Source organism: Dasypus novemcinctus, chromosome 10, assembly GCF_030445035.2.
Source record: "Dasypus novemcinctus isolate mDasNov1 chromosome 10, mDasNov1.1.hap2, whole genome shotgun sequence".
Taxonomy (NCBI): Eukaryota; Metazoa; Chordata; class Mammalia; order Cingulata; family Dasypodidae; genus Dasypus; species Dasypus novemcinctus.
This window is the reverse complement of record NC_080682.1, coordinates 9,256,743-9,266,779: the sequence shown is the minus strand read 5'-3', so window position 1 is coordinate 9,266,779 and position 10,037 is coordinate 9,256,743. Positions and strand designations below refer to the sequence as shown.

Sequence of the window (10,037 nt, the reverse complement as noted above, 5' to 3'; positions counted from 1 at the left end):
TTTAGGCATGTAGATTGTAAAACTGAAATTTCCTTTGATCGGCTTTGTGCAGCAACAGAGATGTAAAAAAAAGACACAGGGGAATCAAAATGGCTAAATAGGCAAGAAATTGTTATTCACAGTGACATAGCTACAGAGAATGCATTATTCTATGCATATTCTTTCAGTTTGCTGAAATTTCAAGATAAAAAGCACTTGTTTTCTACAGGTTAACAAAACAGGGTAACAAAAATAATCAAGGAGAATTTAATGTAGGTGGTAGTTGGATTAATAAACTACGGCACAGTGCTCATATCCATATTTCCAATTTAAGCAATGGTTGCAGAACCCATTTCACATCTTTCCTAATACACATGGAAAAAAGTTTGCCTGCCTCTCCCCAGAAGCAAATTCTTCTCTTTTTTTACTTGCTGCTTCAACTCTCCGTGTGTGTGTGTGGCGCCACACCTGGGCAGGCTGCATTTTCTTCACACAGGGTGGCTCTCCTTACGGGGCGCATTCCTTGCCCATGGGGCTTCCCTACGCAGGGGACACCCCTGCATGGCATGGCACTCCTTGCCCACATCAGCACTGTGCGTGGGCATGGGTCTGGAAGCCCTGGGTTTGAACCCTAGACCTCCCATGTGGTAGACAGACACTTATCTGCTGAGCCAAATCCACTTCCTTATAGCCAAATTTAATGTCACTACAGAAGAAAGCAAATCGGACAACAGTCACATGTATTAGCATCTATAAAGCTGCAATAGCATGAAGATATCTGTACAAATCAGAAGTTTAAAGTTCTTTTCCTTACCAGCCTCAGCTTTCAACCAGATGACGTTGCTGATGACCCACTTACTGATGAGGATTTCAGAGGTCTGTTGGCAAAGGAAGGTTGGCGTTCCGCTGGCGCTGGAGCGTCCCGTGCTCTCCAGCGAGCTCTGCCCTCAGTCTCAGATTCGTCCACCCCTCCCTACACCGCCCACCCCAGAGGTCAGAGGACCACAGTCCATTTCACTGGCCACGCTGCTGGCTGCACCTCAGAGCAGGACTGACCAAGATGCCCCGGAGTGGCGCTGGCCATGGCTGCAGTGGTCTCCTCAACAACCCCATCTCTCAGGAACAGCTGGAGACAGAAAGGGGGCATCAGCCGTCACTGGTTCTCCGGGGAGAGCTGGGCTAGGCCTGGGGACAGTCAGTGTGCGGGGCATGGAGTGGGGGAACCCTGAGATGGGAGCCGGGACGCAGGCAGTCATGGCTGAGAGAGCCCCTCGCAGGGCCCGGCCCACTCCCCAACCATTCCCTGCAGCCCCTTAGCCGTTTGGCAAGTTCTAGAGCCTGACCGTGTCCCGTGGCACGTTTTGCTGGTGAGGGGGTGAGGGGATGTGGCTGGGAGCTGAGGTCACCATTCCATCAAGGTGCCCACCTACCTGAAGCGTGGCAGCTGCAGGGCAAGAAGGAGAAGCTGCGGGACCTGCTGTCCTCCAACATGATCAGCCCGCCGCTGGGTGACTTCCGCCATACCATTCACATCGGCAGCGGCGGCAGCGGTGACATGTTCGGCGACATCTCCTTCCTGCAGGGCAAGTTCCACCTGCTGCCGGGACTCTGGACCCATGGTCCCCACCGCCAGCCGCTCCTCCTTCCCTTGGATCCCTTGGATGAAGGCTCCCCCCCCCTCGCCACCCCCTTTGCCCCGGCTTCTGCCCCAGCCCCATGGGGTGCCCTGACTAAGGGAAAAGGGGAGAGGCAGAGCACAGCCAGCCGGAGGGCTTGGGCTGCGCAGGTTGTTCCCGACCTTGGACCCCTGTCCTGGATGGTGGGTGTGGCACCAGTAGTGGGGTGTCCTGCCTCGGTCCCTTCCCATCCGTCTGGGGATTCTGACTGCAATAAAGTTTGATGCTGGTGGCCCTGCTCGCTGTGCCCTGGTCCCAGCTTCCTCCGGAAGCTCGGCCGGTCTCTGCCAGCCGTGGGCTTGCCCTGGGGGAGACCCCGGCCCAGAGGCCCCTGTGGCCCCTAGGAAGATTCTTCCTGATTCTGAGCTCGTGATGAGAATGAAGCAGGAACAAACCACACACCCAGCTCTGGCTGTGAACACATCGATCCAATCCGGAGCTGAAGGCGGGAGGGGCAGGTCCATCCCTGCGCAGGCGGTGGGGCTCAGTTTGGGGAGATCCAAGGGAAACGACGCAGGCCACGTGGAGGATGGACCAAAAGGTCAAAGAGGAGGAGGCTGGGCTGTGGGGACTAGAGCAGGGCTAAGGCGCGGCTTGGTGTTTGGTCCCCTTCTTCCACTCCCAGGCTGTGCTCTCCCTCCTGTAACCCTACAAATCCCAGGCTCCCCACCCGCCCTCGCCTTTCTGGTCTTCAGTTCCTATGACAGATATGCTGGAGGATGCAGGAGTTACCTTGCTCGGCCCAAGCAGCTTTTTTTTTTTTTTTTTTTTACATCACAACTTTTCTTTATTATATGAATTTTTACAACACAGACAAAAAATACAGAACTACAATATATGAATATAGCTAAATGCAGAATTGTGGCATCTTTTTCCTCTTCAAGAGGCCATGATTCCTGTTTCTAGTAAAATAGACTGCACATAGGTAGAAACAGGTTGGTCATTAGCGTCACAATTTTACCTAGAAATTATCTATAAGTGCATTTACCCTGTTACTTACCATAAAGTGTAAAAAGGGAGTTAAGGGAAAGTTTCCTTGTTGGTTCCTACCATATGTAAGATGCTGTACTCTATTTTAGCAGGGCCAATATATAGAAAATATCTAAATTAAATGTTATTACAAAAATGAAGCAGTAATAAGATTCTGGCTAAAGAGGGCACTAAATGAGAATAGTATATATTTAAAGAATCCAAAACAAACAAACAAAACGATTGTTTAAAAAAAAAGCTCTAGGTGCAGTGTAAGCATATAGGGTTTTTTTTCCATGTGTATTTTTAAACAGTGGAAGTGTCAAAAATAGGGTCAACTATTTTTTAGCCTAAATTGCATTATTGTTTATGCTGTATTGAATGGAACTTCTGTATTATAATTATCGCAGAGAAGCATAGTTTGCATCATATTATGGCAATTTATCCTCAGTGAAAACCTTCCAGAGACCTACAAACAATCAAAACACCAGAACGTGATTGTACAACAGTAAAATGTTCTCTTGCATTAAACTGAAGATATCTGTTTAATAAATTTTTTTTTTTAATTTTTAAGTAGGAAAGGTACTTAGAGCTGTTACTTTCTAAGTACACAACAACCTCAGACAATTCAAGGCATCTTAATTTCCATCAAGAGCAACAAAAAAATAATTTTTGTCATGCTGTTATACCCATCATTATGGATAAAATTGGTACAAATTTGTCAAATGAATTCAACAGACACTGATATCCAAGCTGGCGTATTGGCAACTAATACATAACCGGTAGTCAACAGAGGGTTGAAAAGATCTTCCCTTTCTTCGTGTTCTTTTCCAGGGTTCTCAGAGAGTTCTGTTGTTCTAATAGACGTTGCTGAGCTTCCCAGTTTGCTTTCTCATCCTTAGCCTGATGATGTTTTTCCTCTGATTCTTTGTGCTGTGCTTCCAAATTCTTTTTCATTTGCTCGTGGTGCCGTTGGAGCTCAGCTTCAGAGTCCCTCAAGTTTCTGAACTTTTTCTTTGACCTTCATCTCCAACACCTGCTGCATCTCCATCACCATCTTCATCTTGGCTACATGCTCCCTTCTTTCTTCTTCCATCTGTGCCAGAGGGCTCTTAGTAAGCTGCCCTTTATTCTTGTGGTTTTCGCCTCCATGGTAAGTCACAGCTGCCAGCTTTCTGCTCCTGTAGTTCTCCTAGTGTACATTGTTAGTGACATCTTTCCAGTCCTGCATGTGCGTTCTTACCAACATATTTCTTAGAATTGTAAAATCACAACATCCACCATTTCAACTTCAGCAACACCCAAGGATACTTCCTTCCTCTGACCCTTTTGCCATTAACTTCAATGGTAGTCTTACTACCTGCCACACCAAGAGGTCAACGGTCCTTTATCTTTTTAACAAGCTTATTTTCTGCTTCATCATCTGTTTCTGGAAATTCATTTTATGTTCTTGGATTTCTTTTATTCTCTATTATCTGTTTTTTTTAGACTGTTGGCACTCCTCTGGTGTGAGTGTGTCTGCTCTGGCAATAAGTGGGATGATATTCACTTTTTTATGTAAATGCTTCATAAACTCAGTATCCAACAGTTCAAGTCCATGTCCTGAAGGAGCAATGAAGTATAAACAACATTGCGCCTATTGTCAGGCATCTGTCATCTGTTCACTCAAGATTCTGCATTTAGGTAGTCCTCAAATTTGCTCAATACTGTCAACGACAGGCTGCCAACAATTACTACTACCCACTGCATCTCCAGATCGTGGGCTATCAACTGTGGTGAGTAGCAACTGAACCTGTTTTCTTTGATTAAAACTTTGGATTGTTTCACCTGTACAGTCTTTTTTATTCTATGGGAAGGACCTGGATACTCTGGAGAATCCAAATCCGTGAGGAATAACGAGTCGATTAACATTGACTTTCCCAATCCAGAGTCACCTACTCCCATAGTGTGAATTCAAACACTCTCGTCACTGATTTTCTGTATACTTGATTTGGGAGATTTGCAAATCCCACACAGCCTTCAAGATTCTTCTGCTGAGCTACCATGGCACTGCTGTTGACACTTTTCCCCTTGGCAGGAGCAGATCTCACACTGACGGACATCCCCTCCCCCTCCGTGACAGCTCAGGTGCAGTGTAGCTGTTTTGTTTTTAATCTGAAATTTTTGCCATCATTTAGAGCCTGGAGATGTCACAGAACTACCTGAAGTGGGGGTTGAACCCAGGTCTGTGGGACCTCAAAGTCTGCACTCCACTACAGGAAAAGTCTGTGAAGGCAAAGGGATCGGAGCAGAAGGGCTGGCACTTCCTTGCCTGCAGTCTCCCCCTTAGCACTTGGATGACTTGGCCTCCTCTGGCTTGGGAGAAGACGAAAAAGAAAGAGCTTCACCCGGCTGGAAGGCAGCCCTTCAACCTGGACTCAGCTGAGGCTAGAGTAGGCATGGAAGGGGATATCCCAGCCCACCCTGCATCAGCGACATGATCCCAGGTGGGGCTGCAGAAAGGAGACATGAAGTCAAAGAGACTAGGGTGGGCACCTCACTGCTGGTCATCTGCCAGGGGCAGGCCCCTGTGGCTGGAGAGTAAGGGGGACCTTCCACCGGCAGGACTGTCCTCCAGGCCCATCTCTGGGTCAGCTCTGTGCACAGGCTGCCCAGCCTGGTCCAGAGCAGGGGCTCGATCCTAGCTACAGAAATGGATCACAGGGACCAGGTGGCCTCGGTGGAGGGGCTGTGATGCCCACTCCCCTCCCAGTACCACATACCCTTCCAGAGTCTAAGTCTGCTTCCTGCCGGAGTTGGGTCAGGATGCACACCCCCAGCCAGTTTGAGTAGCTGAGTCCAGTAGGAAGGAACTGGACAAAGGCCCCAGCAGCCAATCCCACCCCTTGCTCAGCTGCTCCTGGTAAGCGTCCACAGAGTCCCCTTCCTGAAGGCAACTTAGCTGTTGAGCCCATGCCTGTCCTCCCTCCTCCACTGCTGACACCTCTCTGGTCCCGCAGACCCACCCCTCTTTTAGGGCACGCCTGGACCTAAGGACCTGCAGCTACCACGTCCCCTGCTTCATGGTTCTAGCACTATCTCCCAGCTCAGAGGCCCTGCTTCTTCCAGCACCTCTCGAGTCCCCTCGAACTTGTATGTGTGGGACGCTGTAGTGCAAGCTGCTTGGCCTAACTTCAGAAGCCCTTCTCCGGGAGCCAGGATGTCAGCTGCCCTTGGCCAGCTTGGCCCCCATCTCCTCCTTGACTTGGGCGATGGGCATCTTCCCCAGCAGTGTAGGCACTGGCAAAGCCTTCCATGTCCTTCTTCCATGCTTGAGGGAAAGAAGCCATTCAGGTCTGGGCAAGGGCCCCCATTCCTCCAGAGAACCCGGAGGGCAGTCTGTCCTTCTGAGCAACAGCCCCTCAGCCCTGAAAGGGGAGAGACCCAGTCTGACCCAGCCACCCACTTCCCAGATGCATCCTCTGACCTTCTCATCTGGAGGTTGCTGTGGTGAAGAGATTCTGTACATCCGGGAGCATCACACGAAGTAGGGCAGGTCGGGTGGAGCATCTGAAGCGGGTAAAGACAGTGATAAGCCGATTCTCTCCAGGCCTCACCCAACATGGCCTCTAGGACAGGGCCTCCCCTTCCCCTAAGTGTGCAATCAGGACCAGTTTTCCCTAAGTTTTTGTTCACCCTGGTAACCCCAAGGACCAGTACAGGGCCTGGTCCTGAGTAGGTGCTCGGTGGGTATGTATGGAATGAATGACTGAATGATGAAACGAATGCATAAATGAAAAACTCAGGGTCTTAGCCCCTGTTGGTCCCTCTGGAGCAGAGATAGGCTTCTAAGTGCTTTCTGTGCATCTCCATTTTATCTTCCCAACAGCCCTCTGAGGTCAGATAACATTCTCTCTTTTGCTGAAACTGAGGTTGGGAGACATAAGTGATTAGCTCCAGGTCACACCGGTAGAGAATGGCAGGACTAAATTGAACCGAGGTATGTGCCTGACTCCCAAGCCTGTGCTCTTCTCGCTAGAATGAAGCCACCCTGGGTCAGTATGGGGTGGAAGCCTCGACTACTCTGGAAGTGGTTGGCCACATGCTAGGTGGGTGGGGCTACAGAGCTACAAACCCGTGCCCAGACGCTGTCCGTGGTCCTTAGCCTTAACACTGTCAGTTTTGTCCTTCACAATGTCTTACAGTTTTCTCTTTCTTTCACAATATCGAAACATCAGCTGATTTTATGTTAAAACTCAGTGTTTTGGCTTTTCTTGGGGAAAAAAAAAAAAAAAGCAAGATCTGGTAACTTTCCCACATACCAACAATCTGCTTCAACCAAGCAAAGTCTGCCTCCTTGGAAGCCTCTACAGTAGGTTGCTACAGTCCTCACCTCTCCCTGTTGCTCCTCAAAACCATTGTCAGCAACCATTTATCATCAGGCTTGCGCTGTTCTTATTCTACCTATGTCTCTATCAAAAGTGGGAAAACAAAAGATGGCTCGAGAGCGTTGCCTGTTTCAAGAAAAGTGGGACTAGTGAGCATATTTCTTTGTGGAAGAAAAGAATAGTCCTATGTGAGAGGGTTTTTTGAACTGATCGGAGAGATAGATTTGTTCAAACTTATGATGCCAAACTTTGGTGACATAAGACGCCATTATGAAACAAACCATAGTAAGAATTTTGACTGGTGTGCAGAAAAGATGCATGATGAAAAACTTAATGAACTAAAAAAAGGATTGAAATTTTTACAGCGTTTATCATCAAATGTTAATAAAGTAAGTAATGCTACTGTGAAATGCAGTTATGTAATGGGTGAAAAAATGGCCTGAGCATCAAAACCTTTTACAGATGGTGAATTTATAAAAGAGTGTCTATTGAGTACAGTGGAAATCATGTGTCCTGAACAGAAACAAGCATTTGCACACATAAGTCAAACTGAAAACATTGTTGCTCAGTGCATAAAAGATATGGCTGAAAACTTACAAGTTGTGAGAAAAAGTGAAATCATTTGTGACATTGTCTATTCCAACTGATGAGAGCACATATGTAAATAACACGAACCAGTTAATTATATTTATCCGTGATGTTGATGAGAACTTTGACATCACTGAAGAACTTTTGGACATGGTACCCATGACAGAACCAGCATCTGAAAATGACCTATTTTTGTATGTTGAGAAAAGTCTTGAAAAGTTTAACATTGACTGGTCAAAATTAGTAAGTGTGACTATAGATGGTGCCCCTGCGATGGTCTGTGATAACGTTGGACTTATTGGAAAGCTTAACTCCAAGGTCAAAATGTTTTGCAAGGATGCAAAACTTAAGTCCGTTCACTGCATTATTCACCAAGAGTTGTTTTGTACTAAAAAGCTAAAACTAGAACATGTCATGGATGTAGTGATTAATACGGTGAACTGGAAACATTCCCATGGCTCGAACCACAGACCATTCAGTGCTTTGCTTGGCGAACTGGATGCACAGTATGGTAATCTTCTTTACTATACAAAGATCAGGTGGCTTAGTCGTGGTGTGGTACTGAAGAGGTTTTTTGAACTGATAGGAGAGATAGATTTGTTCATGTCATCCAAGGGAAAAGCCTTTCCCAGCTCACCAGTGATGACTGGATCAGAGAACTGGCCTTTTTGGTTGATGTTACAAACCATATAAATACTTTGAATATTTCTCTGCAAAGGCGTTCACATGTAGTTACACAAATGTATGATTTAGTTTGCTCTTTCCTAGTGAAACTGAGTCTTTGGGAAACTCAATTGGCCCACTTTCCTACACTGAAATCAGTTTCCAGAAATGAAAGTGATGGCTTCATCTACATCCCCAAAATTGTAGAGTTGAAGACTGAATTCCAAAAAAGGTTCTTTGATTTCAAGCATTATGAAAATGAACTCATGTTGTTTATCTCGCCTTTCTCAATTAACATTGATAGTGTTAACGAAGAATTACAAATGGAAGTTATTGAATTGCAATGTAATACAGTCCTGAAAGCTAAATATGATGACATTGGGATACCCGAATTCTACAAGTACCTCAGCAAGAGTTACCCTAAATTTAAAAACCACTGTGCAAAGATTCTGTCAATGTTTGGAAGTACCTGTATCTGTGAACAGCACTTTTCTATTATGAAATTGAGTAAAACTATACTTTGCTCCCAGTTAAAGGATTCAAGATTGAATTCGGTTCTTCATATCACAACTCAAAATACAAGACCCGACACTGATATCTTGGTGCAGAAGAAAAGGTGTCAGGTTTCTGGTTCAAAGTCAAAGGAGAAACCGATTATGAAAGGAAATTTTAATAATTAAAGATTTCTATTTTTTCAGTGAGTATTTTTATATTTTAACTTTGAAATATAGTGTTATAAATTTTATATCTTATGTGTTTGTAACATGGTTCAATAAAATAATTAAGTTTTGTGCTTTTTTGCTGACATTTGAGTTTTCATATACTGCCCTGCTCTACTTGTTTTTATAACCTATTGGAGTACCTCCCTTGAGTTTGAGACTCCTGCCTAATGGACTCAGCTGCCACTGTTAGTGGGTTTTTTTTAAAGCAGTTTTATTGAAATATATTCACATACTGTAGAGTCCACCCAAAGTGTACAATCAATGGCTTTTAGTATAATCACAGTTGTGCATTCATCACCACAAAAAATTCACAATTAGTTTTCATGTCTCTCTTTTTCTCTCAAACCAGGGAGAAATTGTCACCAGCTATCTTGAGCAAGATGTACCTGAGCTCTAGAATTTCTCTGGGTCCTTGGGCCAGGTTGTGCCATTCATCAATTTATTGCCTCACAGTGCTAAATTCATACTCTGTTGCCTGCTCTCCAAAACTGGATCTGGGCCCTTTAAGTATCTTTCCTTTGTCAGCAGGCATGATGTTACACTTTGTCAGTAGAGGGCACTGAAAAGACACTGCAAAATCAAGGGGTTTTCCTTCTCCAGCAGCAGGCTTCAGCAGCACACAGCAGCCAGCATCTTCCTCCAGGTTCACCCTTCAGACAGTTTTGGAATGGAGTCCCTCTGGTGAGACAGCTTTCTCCAGTACCCTAGAGAATAGATTTTCCACAAGTTCTGCCAGTATGGCACTGCAGCAATTTTTGTGCTATTCCGTAAGTCTGCACCATGCCCTAGTCAACAAGGTCTGGATTTCAGTCCTGGGGTGGGCAGTCACTCCTTGGGTTCTCTACCTCAGCCCTAAGTATAGTGGCTGCTCCTTATATCTGCTATTCTACAGTCTTTAGAGTTCTCTTTACTTCTTACTAGACAATTCCTCTATTCCAATCCCCTCTTGTAGTTTATAATGCTTTATATTAAATCAACTCTATTCAAATTACCATGTGGTTTTTCTCCTGATTGGACTTTATTACAGGCGCTATTTCTTACCTACTTTTGGATTCCCCCCCAAAAAAGAATAT

The 10,037-nt window shown here is 45.7% G+C and overlaps 1 pseudogene; it reads right to left on the bottom strand.

Moving 5' to 3' along the window:
- Nucleotides 1–3,410: 3,410 nt before the first annotated feature.
- Nucleotides 3,411–4,568, bottom strand: LOC111758650 (septin-7 pseudogene; annotated as a pseudogene).
- Nucleotides 4,569–10,037: the final 5,469 nt, after the last annotated feature.